Source organism: Lathamus discolor, chromosome 3 (genome assembly GCF_037157495.1).
Source record: "Lathamus discolor isolate bLatDis1 chromosome 3, bLatDis1.hap1, whole genome shotgun sequence".
Classification (NCBI taxonomy): Eukaryota; Metazoa; Chordata; class Aves; order Psittaciformes; family Psittacidae; genus Lathamus; species Lathamus discolor.
The window spans coordinates 4,328,815-4,343,464 of NC_088886.1; the positions used below are offsets into that span (position 1 = coordinate 4,328,815).

Sequence of the window (14,650 nt, forward strand, 5' to 3'; positions counted from 1 at the left end):
GAAAAGAGCCACAGAGAGGATTTCAGGGCTGAAGAAAGTGCTTAATGGTGAAAGACTTAAAGCACTCAATCTGCCTAGCTTACTGGAAAGAATTCTGAGACGTGACATGAGTATAATGGGTGAGTATTTAAGTATCTATGAGATGTGTCTGGAAGTATCTGCTGGATACTGATGACATTTTTAATCTTTCAGAGAAAACTGCAGAACTGCAAGTTGAAGTCAAACAAACTCGAGTGAGAATTTCGGGAGTTTTTAATAGCAAGAAGGGCTGAAGGCTGACTTTCAAAGCACAAAGTGGATGCTATCTTTTTCTGATATTTTCAAAGCAAGACCCGCTGTACCGCAAACCAAATTAATGCCAAGTTAATGCAAGGGCAGTGGCACACGATGAACTGTAATATATCAAGGGGCTTTCTCTAGCCTTTAACACTGCGGGTCTACATACATCAGCAGAGATGCTTCATAAGCATTTGGGAGCAGGAATGTACACCTGTGCAAAGGAATAATCAAGTAATAACAAGTCTAACACATTTCGTGGGCTCTCCAGCCCCAGCCCAGGTGTGCAGGTATCACACATTCATGTATCTCTAATAATGTATTACTTTAAAAGATAGAGACAGAATTTATGTGCTGATGGAGCTACACAAAACCACCAAAAGCCAGCACCCTACCAGCAGGTCTGTCACCCTTTGCCTGCCTCCTGGCAGGAAATAGCTGATTTCTCAGGGCTCTGTGCCTCTGCTCACATCTGGGCATCATCTACATGAAAGTGCGCTTTATTCACAGTGTGAATAAGACAGTCCTGGACTGGAGTGGGTCACAGGCAGAATATTAGGCTGAAGCTTCACCCCAAGCCCCTCTTTTTCTGAAGCAGCCCTGCCTCAGCAATTGATTTCCCTGAGAAATGGTGACAATCACCTGTCTTGCTGCTCACACAGCTTCTTTCCTCTGTGGCCATAGGTACCCACCACAGCAGTTCCCAGACATGTATCCTGTGTGTTGTTTGCATACTACAAACCTCTTCCTCCCTCATCCTTCTGAAAAATTCAACAACTGTCAAAACCACGAACAAACAGAAACCATTTCAAGACTCCACAGTACCACCACATGGTGCCTCCAATTACAGCTCAGTGTAGCGCAGAAGGAAGAGAAAGCAGGGACCTCACCCCATTTCCTTCAGCTCTGGTATGTTCTCAGGGGGTCTCCCATCTAAGTTCAGATGAAGCACAGTTCAGCCTACCCTAATGTCCTTCTAGCCCTGATGAAAGCTGGGAGATAAACTCTATAAAATCAAACAGCATAGACCAGTTCTGTGATCAGCACAGATCTGCACTGTGATCTGCCATTAAACATATTTGTTAGCCCATGAAACACAACTACCAGGTGTCTGTGCTGTCACTGATTTTACAGATGGCTGTAACTAGATCTGATATGAAATATTTTCATGCTCAGGTGTCCCCTACCACTCCCTGTGGTCTTTCCAGCCACCCCTGCTGCTCTGTTCAGCAGCCCTGTTCCTCTGTGGGAGCAGCACTGGCATGTACAGCTGGTGAAGATCCGCTTTTTTCCCTAGAGAAGGATAAGGATGCTCCAGGGAAGATGCTACTTCTAGCCTGTTGTAACATTTTCAGTCTATGCTAAACATCCTCCGTAAAATCTCAACTCAGGTGATTGAGCCAAGCTCTACAAAGTAATTCCATTCAGTACCGCTTATGATGCTTCACGTGATGCACTTTTCTCTGTATCCATCTCCTACTTATTTACTTGAGGCAGCCTCTCACTGTCTGTAGCTAATTGGGGTTTACAGACTTACGTCTGGCCTTCCCTCACATGTTCTACCAACTGCAAGATAGATGTGCCTCCAGGTGGTCCTGGTGTTTTCCCAATAGTTCTTCAGGGCCATTTCAGTACAGACCTCTACGAAATGCATGCATTTTATTCATTGGCTATATATATATGCGAAGAACATCACCGATGGTATTTCAGTCTATGTATCTGCACCATAACTGCAACTTGTCCACAGAAGAGACACTGGTAACTCAGTAACAAGCTAAACCAAAAAAGACACTGGGCAGCATTACTAATTGGTAACTCAAATGCCGGAAGTTTGGGGGACATTAAAATTGTCAGTGATAGCAAAGCCTGAACAGCTAAAGAGTCTCAGAGATATAGGCAGATATCACTCCAGTGGCTGATGACCTGCCTTTTGGGCTTGCAGTGATGCTGATAATCAACTCTAAGCAGTAAATTGTCCCACAGATCGACTTGGCATCTTATGAGGAACTTCTTCATCCTTAAAATAACTGATAGATCCAAGGTGTGGTGGTATGATGTGAAGGTGACTAGTTCTCGGTCTGCGAACATAAATCGGTCTCTTTTCTTTTGACAGGAAGAAGTCTGATGGGGGTAGGTTATTGTTCCAGAAGCAGAAATCTAGAAAACAAGACAAAATATGTTGTCATATCTCTTTGTTGCTGTTTGCAACATTATTTTCTGCTTAGGTTTTCTAGATACTTACTCTAACAATGCACAAGTTGAGTAAAAATGATTTCTGATCATGGATTTTATCAAACCAGAATTCAGTACTGAAAACATAGCGTGCATTTTGAGTTTTAGTAATAAATACTGCTTAAATTGGATCATTCTCCGTCATTCCCTTTCTAACCAGCATTTAGTAATATTCAGATAGTGCTAATGTAATAAGTATTTACTAAACATGAACATAGCTCGGAGTTCCCCTACCTGGCTGCGGTTGTCTGGTACTCTTCAGAGGAAGAGCCATCTTCTCCTCTTTTCTTCAGGAGTCTTTCAGGAAAGGGTCAGGCACCATATTTAGCTTCTCCTAGAAGTGCATGCCTGTCTTTGTGTGTATCCTGATAGCCAAAAACATCAGAGACGGGATGAAAGATCTGTTGGTAGGCAGAGAAGACACTGGGAAGAGTGAGCCTCCAGATTCTGTTCTTTGTGGAGCAGTTGCCCTCTGCCAGTAGCCTGATAAAACAGCTTTATAAAGCACAGTGTGATATGGGGAGGGGAATCAGTTCCCAGAACTGCTGAAATTCACTGGAGATGTATCACTTTTCCAGATGAACACCTGGTGACTGATTTTCTTTACCTTGCTTAATTTGCCTTTGATTTCTAAGACCCTAAGGCACTTAGGGATCAGAACACAGTTCGGTCTATACAAACGAGAAATGCACCTCTCTTCTTCGCGTCAGTTCTCAAATGGTTCTGTCACGCACCGCTGTCACCATGTGTAATTACCTGTAGGTGTCTGGAACATGGTGTCATTTGTCTTCTCAAGTGATTTGGCCAGCAGGGACCCAATAAGCTTTGGTTTACCATAATTAATAGGTTAGCTGATGGTCTAAACGACCACTGGAAAAGGACATCTTGTAAGAGAAGAGCTTTCATTTCCTGTCATATGGATTGCTTCACCTTGGGATGTTCCAAAGCAGTGTTCCTGCAGCAGTATGGGCCTGGGTCTGAATCCAATGAGACACACAGACACACAGGACTCTGCAATAACTTGTAATTTAGGTGGCTAAATTCCTCTATGGCCACCAGAATGAGGTAAGGAGCCCAGTGATTTGATCACAGTTAGACCTGATTTATACATGTTATTTACTCATCATCCACTCCATATCCCACCAGTTTAGGTTCTTAATATGGACACTTATCACTGTCTTAAAACCCTCCAGCAGTGATGATCATGTTACATGATTTCATTGTTCATTACACATATTAATGTTTGGCTGTCAGGAAAGGTTCTGTAGTTTCAGCTATATAAGTATATGTAAGAAGAGTTCTCCAAATCACAATGGGGTTTTGCACTAGGCAGTGGCTTTAGGGAAAAACGTGAAGATTTAGTGCAGATAGAGACCAAACTCTTTGGAGGTATTTGTTGTCCAGCAGGCTGGCTGCTGGAGGCTTTTCGGATAGCAGGAAACCTTCCTCAGGGAGTTTCTGCAAGGCTTTGACATTTATAGAGTAGCTGTTGGTGCTGCATAACCACAGGAGCATCATTATCATTGACCTATTGCAGAGCTGCCCCTATTTCATGTACCATGTTCTTTGGCAGAGCAAAACTTATCAGTGCTTTGCTTAACTCATGTCTTGTCAGTGAGCTGTTTTTGCTGTGTCTCTCTTTTCTACTTAGAATATAGAGTAACATAAGACAAAGAGGCTCTAAAAATGAGAGAACTGAGTTACAAACCACTTTTGTAAGTTTTAGCCAGGGTTAGTTCAGAAAGCTAATTATTGTTTACTATTTAGTTCAAAGAACAGATTCTAATGCTGTTTTTATCCTGTTGTTTCCTTTTTAACCTCCATTATTTATCAATTTCTTTAAATTATTTGGTTTATTCACAGCATTTTTTAAGGCTTCTGCCCCTAGATTATTTTATATTGGCAATTGAAGTGATCTCTGTGCAGTCAAACACTACTTTATGCAGTTCCCTTTGGGGCTATTCACATATCCATATGTGCCTGCAGTTCCCACTAATGCTTGTCAATGGGACTTAACATATGAGCATGGACATGAGAATAGACCCCTTGCTGTGCACTTGACTAGATGGGGGTTTTTTTGATGTTGATCCAGATCACTCACAGCAAACACCGCTGTTATTAGAAATCACTGCACTTTACAGGACCAGTGACTGCAACCTCCTTTTCCTGCTCACTCTTACGGGAGCTGCTTGGTGGGGTTTGCACGCTCAGGGTAAGTACTTAATAGACACGAACTAGAAGCCAAGGTTATTGCTTCAGGTAGCTTTATTCTGTGTGTTCCCTTCTGTTTGCCATGCAACTTTATGGTTGCATGGCAATGCATTATGGTAGGTTTTTTTAAGGCATGAACTGGATACTTGGGTTCTATCCATGGCTCCATCTAGGCAGGACAGCTGGAGCTTTAACATTCAGTACTTACAAAAACAAGTGGAAAGCTAAGGTAACTTAAAGCATTTCCATTTTATTTCTCTGTACCTGTTTTTAGCATCTTAAGTGGTTCTTGTAACTGTGGACTCCCCGCTACACTGTGCATATAAGTTAAGTGATGACAGAACACTTTCCGTCATGAAGTTGAAGTCTTCAATATGTTTTGTAAAACTGATGCATCTCGTACCATCTGTAATGCCACTCCACTGCAATTCAGGGACATGCAAATGTTGAATCATTATTATTTGCTAACCATATGAAAATAATTACTGATTTCAGTGTAATTTGTAATGAGCATGTGCCCACATCTGAAAGGGGAAATGACCAAGTCAAGATACGTATTCTCTCAACCTCTTCATTGCTAGGAGCTTTTCTGCCTTTAAGCCACACTTTGAGATTTTGGAAGGTTGTTTTTAGATGTACAATCCTTGGAGATGTTTACTGAGTTATAATTCTGAGTGCAGCAGGGACCAGTGAGCTAAAGTCAAGTTAAACATGAACAGGAAGTACTGTGTTTCAATACCCAACCTTTCAGGAATGAATTTGCTTAGTTTAAATCTTCACTTTCTACTCCATGCTTTCAGGCTTTCTCAAATGGTACCAGAAGTATGAACAAGCTGATAACAGATACCATGATACAACAATGCTTATTTAGCCCCAATCCCACCAGTTACATTATGGGCAGAATCATGTACGAGGGCAGGAGTCTTGATTTCACTCCTGTGGATGCTTAGACTCACTTCTGATAGCTGAACACATCTCAGGACAGAGCCAATGGCACATCCAACAATTTCAGGAAGCAATAACGCGCAGTGTTACCCATCACCCAACATTGACCATCACCTCCCATTTTAAAGGTTGATTTTCAGCGCTCATAACTTTGCCAGGTATTAGCCATGAAAGGACATTTTTCGCAGAAATTCATGCTTTTGTCAGGCTGATTTCTTTCTGGAAAACTTTAATCCAAACAAATCCATTTATCTCTAAGAAAGGTGCTAGGAAAAGAAATAAAATCTTTCGGTGTTATCATTCTGGTAGTTTTCCCTTGAAAATCTCGGATGACGTAGTTTGAAAGCAACAACAGGAAGGCTGGCCTCCATCATCTGTTACTTAAGAAAAGCTTTAAAGTAACCTCAAAAATCCATCAAATCCAGACAGCCCTTAGAAACTTGGAGTTTGCATACACTCCGCAAAAGTTTTCCAGCATTAAGCTGCCAGCCTCTGCATGGGTTTTATAGGGAACAGGCACGTTTGGGCAGAGCCCACAAAGCCTGTCTAGCCGTGGAGGGGGGTCTCACGGACACCCCTCTGCAGTGTTATTTTAAACAGTTGCTAACTTTTTGGGTGCTCAGTCCTGCATTCCCAGCATTGTCCTGTGAACATCCCCTCTTCATGTGCAATTAAATGTCATTTACAAGCCAGGTAATGAGTTAAAATAACCGTTCCCCTATTGCCTAGTGGGAAGTATGTCTCTTAACTGGTATAATGGATGGTAGCTATTAGTTACTCCTACATTAAGGTGCATTCATATTGAAATTTTGTACTGACATTACAATGCATTTGATTAAAATGCAGAAGAATTGCACATTAGATATCATGTGGCTGGTTGGAAGCATAATTTAGCTGAGTCTGCAGATGCAGTCATGCAGGTGTTTCTGTAATTCTGATTCAGTCAGTAAAACCACTGATGTTCAGTGGCCCTCAAATCACACAACCATCTGTGGTTCCGTTCCTTGTGAAAGGAATTCCTTGTGCCTTTTATGAGATACGATCACTGGATTCCTGAGCAAAACTTCTGTGAATCCGGCAATATTTAAACAGCAGGTGTTTTGGGGTAGGAGAGGTATTACACACATTGAGTATTTCAGCTTTTGTTAACCACAGAGCTTGTGTAAGAAAAGGAAAAGAGCTGGGTGCTTTGTGGGAACCTTCCAAGGAACCATTATGCTTTGTTAAATAAGAAAGAACTAATAAGTAAGTCTGGATTGTGTCTGATTTGCAGTACTTGAAACTAGACCAAGCCTGGCATTATGAACCTCCCAACTCAATAGCCAGGTATCTGAAAAGCACTGGATGCCAGTGCTTTTTTTCAGTTTTTATAGGTAGATTCACATTTTCTACTTAGGCCTATTATAGACAAATACAACCTTAACAGCTGCAGCGATTGCTGCTTTCAGTTTTCACAGACAACAAGATGATGCCAGTTACTTTCAGCACAGAGCTAGAGAACCAAGCCCAGCATGCAGACGGGTCCACAGCTGCCCGCAGAAGCCCCTGCACATGCCTGTATACATGTGCATGTGCTAGACTGAGAACTTCTTGAAGGCAGGAAGCTGAGATTGGGAGCAAAAGACCATAGAAAATGGGCAAGAAAAGCAGGGGCAGAGCTTACAGGTTCAGCAAAGCTTCAGGGCTGTGGCATGGGGGTTTGCAGCACAACACAACTCCTGCCCTTCCTACAGCATTTTCCAGGCCATGGGTCTTTCCAGGCTAGGAACATCGAGCCCTTCACTACATTTGGAAGGGGGCTGACATAACTTTTGGAGGAGCACAGACCTGACGTCGTCAGAACACTGTGTGAAGCAATCTTGCTAATGTGCAGTTTCGTCTAGAAAGTCTTTGAGGGCTGAGCATGGTTTGAAAGAACAAAAGCAAGTCAGAAGCACAGACGGTTTCTTTCCCTTCAGGGTCACTGTGTTTAGACATTTTGAAAGAGTTACTGAGCTAATCTGTGAAATACTTTTATATACTAAGGAAAAATAAAGACCTCAGAAGAACCTGGGTCCGTCAGCAATGCAGGCAAACAAGAAAAATCTGTCCTCAGTTGATGAAGTATTTATTTATCATTGAAATCCCAGACATTTGCATCCAGTGTAAGGACAAGACTAATCTTATGCATAACCTCCTAGAGAATTCAGTTAAAAGCAGTTTTGGATACCTGTAAGTAATTATGCTATCACATTCTCCAATGGATTTAATTCGGGCCAAGTAGCAACTACTGTATGTCCAAAAGATAATGAATTAAAGCAATGCTTTGGCATATCCCCTTTCTGAAATGTTAGCAGCCTCTCAAGTGACTTGAAAAACGGGCTTCAATAAATGGACAGGAAAATATATGCAATTAAATTCAATCAATAAAGCTGTCCTTGACCAAAGTCCAAACATTAAAAACAACTCCAATTGAATTATGAGAAATCCTTTTCTGATTTTAACTAGATTAGTTTAATCACATGTGCACCGCAGTTGAATGCCATTCCTCAGTGAGTTTATGGAAACAAAAAGCAGCATACTGATCCCCGTCTCCCACTTCAGCCCAGCTCTAGCTTTTCCTTAGAGAAGAATACTGCTCTAGAAGAGCCATTTTCTTACTAACAAGGTCACTCAATAGAGGAAAGTGGCAGAGCAGGGTCCGAGTGCCAGTCCTAGGTATCAGCCTTCTCTCCTTCACTTGCACAAAACTCCTTGTCCCTATAACTGTGCAGGCTCTTTCTTTGATAAAGAAATCTTTGATAAAGATATCTTTCTTGAGATAAAGAAATGTTTCCACATTTCTCAAATCCCCAAAAGCTACTCAAAATGTGAAACCTCCTCCAAATCTCAAAGTAACTGAAAGCTGTCGATCCCCCCATCCCTTCTCTCTAGAGCTTTTTTTCTACCGTACTGATATGGCTGAAGATAAATACACTGACAAAATCAGAGGTGCTCAAGATTATGGTTAGAATACACATAAGTACAAGCCACAGACATAAGCAAATCCATTCTGCACTGTACCAGCTACTAGGAAGAAAATTAACTCTATCACAGACCAAACCAGAGCAACCTGGAAATAGAAATCCTTCAGAAGTAAAAAAAGAAGAGAAATCAAAACCTAAGAGGCTGCTGGAGATAAGGGCTTTATGCAACAATCAGATATTGCGAGAGCCCTTACAGTGTATGTATGTATGTATTCAAATCTTCACTGAGAAGCCCAGTTTGATACATACCAGCCAGGGAAAATCTAAAACTCTATGCTGAAATACCTACCCTAACTCCGCATATGCCTCAAAGAGAGCAGGAACTCACCTCCTTCCCTCCCCAGGGATATGGGAACAGCTGACAAATAACTTCATAGAAGCCAAACAGCCATCAGCTGGGAATGTCTACACAAGTCTATTTGCCTGCAGGAGATCTGAACCAGCAATACCTGTGAGACTAACATTGCTCAGCTGGTTCTCTGAGTTGTCCTGTAGAAAGAAAGTATTCTCTTAAATTCAGAGGGAAAAGAGGAGATTAGGTTATTTTAGATCTGACCTTTCAGCCATGAAGTACTTAAGATATGAAATAGATGAATCTGGGGAAATAATTCTTAAGCAGCAAAGCGTGTGTTGCATTTTTACTCTCTGGGGACATGTGGTTTTTCTGCAGTTCTTTCCAAAAATCAAGACTGAATTGCAACAAAATGATTTGCCTCAGATAAGGGACAGTGGATCAGAAGCAGTTATTTCCTGCCCTGTAACAAGAGAAGTAAAGCACTGCAGCCAGAAAGAGGGAGTAAAAGTACCTACAAGGTCCAAGACTTGCCTCAGCTTTCTTCTTCAGCCTCCTGCATGAGCTGGGTGGAGAACAGCCATCCATCTAAGTGGCTGTGCTCACCCTCATCTGTGACCTCTAAAGCTCTCCCAAGGATGTAACTTGGTCACTTGCCTATGAAAGTGGTTCTTTCACCCTCTGCTCAACCCCCCCACCAGTGCGGTTGGTTGCAGAACATAGAAATCTGTGTATGGCTCTGACAATTTAAACAGGGGAGATTCAGGTTAGATATAAGGAAGCTCTTCCCTGTGAGGGTGCCGAGGTGCTGGCACAGGGTGCCCAGAGAAGCTGTGGCTGCCCCATCCCTGGCAGTGTTCAAGGCCAGGTTGGACACAGGGGCTTGGAGCAAGCTGCTCCAGTGCAAGGTGTCCCTGCCTGAGCAGGGGGTTGGAACTGGATGAGCTTTAAGGTCCCTTCCAACCCAAACCATTCATATTGAAGTTAATGGCTGGACACAATGTTCTTAAAAGTCTTTTCTAAATAATTCTATGTATTTCACAGTTGCTTGTTTGCTGGGGCTCTGGAGACCTTCCCATGAATGTACCCCACAAAAGCCATATCCAGATCTTTAGCGGCGTACAGAGCCAAGTAAGACAAAACTTAACTACAGAGTAATATGAAATATTGCAATAAGAATAATATAACAAATAGAAGAGTTATGACATTGGGAAAACTTGTGCTTGTTACGTCTCCTACTGACTTCATTCCAATCGCATTGGCTGATACTTCAGTAACATGTTGGGAGATCAAGCTGAGTAGGAAGACACCTGAAAAAGGCAAATACCTTCCTGCTGACAGCAGAACCTCTGCCTTGGACAATCTCTAGCTGTTTGCACACATACTGTGAAGCCCAAGAAGCTTGTATTCCCTTAGCAACCAAAGTTGGCACCTGTGATATTTGTTTTCAGCGACTGACACCAAGAGTTTGAACTTACATCTGTTTTACTGAACGATGGTAAAACAGTATTAGTAACTGCAAAAAGCAGCTCTAATTTGGACAATACCATCCAGATCATCTGCAGCTTGTACTGTCTGTAATTTCATTTCACATCCCACCCAGAAAATATGGGAAACTACATAACAGAGGAACATGATGGGTCTTACACAGGCTGGGTCTTGACAACCTGACCTATTCCCAGCTATGAAACTTGCTTGTGTAGAAGTTTTCCTGATATCTTTTATAGTTCATTTGTGAAGGATTGTCCACGTGGTGCCTTATCACAAACTGTGGAATGAGTCCAGGAGATGGCAACAACATGAACTGCTGTGGGGGCTAACAAGGACTCTGTTATGACTGGGAACGTTTGCAGTACTATAAATAACTCTATCAATATTGTGATAATGGCACTTTAAAGAGGTCTATTTTACAAGTGTTGAATGTAAGAGAGACCACAGCTGTGCTCATTAATTCTGAAGTGCGCTCCTCTCTACGTACATTTTGCAGGTGTAACAATAGGAGTGTTGACTCAGTGCAGGTCTAGCTAGTGTTTGGATTAAAAAAAAGGTCACAGTAGCATGATTAGTTCTTAATGAGCCTTTATTGTGTTTGGCAGAGGGAAAGCAAATGATGATAGTTTAATTGAAAACAATAAAAGTAAAAGGGAACTTTGTTACAGAATGTAGCTATACGTAAATAGCTTCTCCCCCCCACACACCCCAAAGAGCAAGTACCGTAATTGACAGCAGTAGATCTTTTGATAATTAATTGCAGTAAATTATCACTTGGCACAAAGAAGGCATAATTCTAATTAATTTGCAACCTTTCCAGCATAACACTGCATTGAAAATGGCACTGCTGTAATTTTTTTTCCCCCTAGCTAATATAAGAACTGGAGTGCAAACAACGTTGTGATGCTTTCTTGTGTTTTCCTTGTTTGGGGTTGAAGCGGGGTGGTTCGGTCCTTGCTGCACAACTGCTGTACCACACAGGGATGACCCAAATGGGCAGAAGTTTCCTGCACAGCCAGAATTAATCTGCCACAGCATGGGATAATATAATTACGGATGGAGAGGCAGGCAGAGAACTGGTTCAGCTGGGGCTTGTCTGGGACAGCAGTGCCTCCATTTGAGGACAGGCAGAGCTGTAAAGTGTCCCTTTCATTGTCCTTTAAACCCAGGTTTGATTCAAAAAGCAGGTATGTGTTAATGTGGACAGGTCAGACTATTGAAGTAAAGCTGGAACTACACTATCTGTCAAATTCATCAGTCTCCATCTTGTTAACAGCTTACAAATGACATTTCTTTACCTCTGGGTGCACAAATTCCCCTCGGCAACAGCAGGGCAGAGCTGTACGGCAAGTCCTCTTGGGGAGGTGTGATAGAGGGAGATCTACTGAGGCAGCCAGGTGGCTTTTAACTCTGAGGAATGCCTGAACGCAGTGACCAACAAGTCCATTTTAAGCACGATGCTTCATGAGTGCTTTTGGATGAGGTGCTGTTCTCTCTTATCAGAACTAAACTTCACAGTGAAGCTCCTCAGCTAATGATTTGTTAATGGAATTAAGATCTGGGCCCCAATCTGTGACTTTGCACACAGCCCACAACTCTTCTGTGCCCCAAAACTTCTCTGTGTCCCTGGGAGATAATATTTACCTCCTGCACATCAATGTTGTGAGAATAAATTAACTTTGGGAAAGTATGTTGAGCTCCTTGGAAAACAGTTACTAAATAAGTGCAAGTATTATCATACATTAAATCAGATCAGCTATTAAAAACGAGAACAAGTCCTCAGATCTGTAACCCTCGCTACATCAGTTTCTCCCTCCTTTGCTGATTACTGTTAGCCTTGATAATAATGAACTCAAAGACGATATTAGCAGCCTAACCTATACTATGATTTAATCTTGATTGCCCCAGATCAAGTTTTGATTTAATTGCTCTAGAATTAATTAGGAAGAGAAACAAGTTATAAAAAAAAGAGAATTTTCACTCTAAATAAAGAAACTGTTTACATTCAATTGGAGTTCACGTTAGAACAAATCATTAAGCTATAAAAGATTACATCTGGGCTAGAATTAAAGTCAAGCCGATTCATTAACCCAAATGGTAGCCCAGAGATTACCAACATGGTATTTCTGCTTTGGTGATCAAAGGATCAAGGGATACATGACCAGATGACCCTAATTGAAGCAATCTACACTGAATTTTGTAAATGAACTTGAAAGTACTAAGAAGACAGTCTGTAACTTCTGTCAATGTGGAGAATAAATTTGTCCTGGTAGCCTTACTTTATACATAAGGAAAGAAAAGATAATGGCAATCCTTTATGCAGTACATAAAGCAAGAATATGTTTTGTGAGTTATGGAGGAACCTTATCCAAATTGTTTATAGTTGTCTGTTACAGCTTTTGAAATACAGGGAATTTACAACCAAAACCTTCATCGCTATTGCCCTGTCAATGACCTCATCAGACCTGACCTGTGGGGAGTATCTTCTGCCAGGCTAACCCGTAAATCAGCCTGCATGCAAGGCCCTTCTCTCAAAAGCTGAATTAGGTATGATAGTTTTATTGTGTGAGCTACTGTTCACCAGGGACTGAGTAGAAACTGCTGACCATATTTCACTCGAGAGTGCAGGATGAACTTGAGCCTTGGTCCCAGCAGTGAAAGGCCAAGTCTGTACCTCGCTGAACCTCTGAACCTGCAGACTCTTGACTCTGCACTGGGGAGAGCTGCAGATGGTTTGTCAAGGTAATAGCTGAAAGCATAAGCTCAAGTTTTGTGTTTCAAGTTTTAAACAAGAAAATTACACTTAAATGCTGGAAAATAATAGGGGTAATGACTTCTTTTGAAAGCCTGCTAGAGACATTAGTGAAATTCTACATATCCCTTTGCGGAAAATCAGGAGTCACTGAGCGTAAGAACTTCCTGAAGAGAGAGACTATAATTCTTGTCATAAAGGGAAGGAATTGGATGTGATAACTAGTGATGGACAAACTTCAAAAGGCTCAGGGCTTGTGCCTTGTTTGGATAACCGTCCAGGAGCTTTGATGCATATCCAAAGCTTATCTGGACCTCCTGGGCCTGTAAATATTGGGATGGAAATCTTGCAAGAACAGTCTCTCTCATGAGGTTTTTCTTTTTGGTATTTTGGGCAAGTATTTTCTTGTCATGCTGGAGATACAACAAAAATAGTAATGACAAGAAATAAGACCTGTTCCTAAAGAGTACTTCATCAAGTCTAAATCAAGAATAAATAAGAAAGCTTCTCCACATCTCCAGACCTTCTTGGGGTTAAGAAGGGCAAACTTGTACAGTAAATGGTGAGAAATATGTCCCAGTTCCTTCCAAAGCTTAACTGTGCTACAGTCATTGTGAGTTGGGTTCTTTCTTCACTTTATCTATTTTGGTACAATTGCTTCTATGTTTAACATAAATAAAAACACTGTGCAGATTTTGGATAAACAAGGTTTACATCAAGGTAGCGAGAATGCTGGCATCGTCTGAAATGTGGTTTGTGTGTATGGCAATTAAATAAAGCAACCCCCTCAACTTCCAAAGGCCACACTTCCCATGAAACCTCATACGTCTGAGAAAGCTTTTGTATATGTGTGTATCCATGGAAATTTTCCTACTTCTCCATAGGCACAAAGTAGATTAGAGCTGCTCAAACTGTTTTGCTTGGGTTTGTAGTGGAGATTATTTGGTTTATTTACCATAAAATGTAGTTATAGAGAATAAATTTTCCCTGGATAATAAAGAGCTGGCTCCTGGAGTTGGTAGAGGGATATGGCCTCTCTCCCTGGCTGGAGCAACAGAAAGCAGGTACAAGTTGTTTTCATGAGCTGCTGGAGATGAATCAGTAGATGCAGTTAGGTTTGTATTTGGAAATGTGACCAAACTACTGAAGCCAGGACGGAGCTTCTTACGTATTTGTTTTACTACTGGCAGTTAAAGTACATGCCATGCCCAACACACCAGCTTAGGTAGTAAAGAGTTTCCTGTGACTGAATAACCTTGGAGAACACTTAAACCTGTTGTCTTGGCCATGCCACACTCAGGCATGGGGCAGCATCTGCCCTTCCTCAGCACTCAGTGAGCACTGAACCACTTTTTAAACCCATGCAGTATTTCTGTGATCTGCAGAGGAAGTTCAGTAACACAGATCTGTTGATTAAAATCCCACCACTGTTTTAGGTACAAGTGT

The 14,650-nt window shown here is 41.7% G+C and overlaps 1 long non-coding RNA gene across 1 annotated transcript; it reads right to left on the reverse strand.

Moving 5' to 3' along the window:
* Window positions 1-747: 747 nt before the first annotated feature.
* Window positions 748-8,993, reverse strand: LOC136011428 (uncharacterized). The gene is made up of 3 exons (XR_010611371.1): window positions 8,959-8,993; window positions 2,743-2,909; window positions 748-2,433 (listed from the first exon to the last, which is right to left on the reverse strand). It is a non-coding gene; the product is annotated as an uncharacterized LOC136011428 (long non-coding RNA).
* Window positions 8,994-14,650: the final 5,657 nt, after the last annotated feature.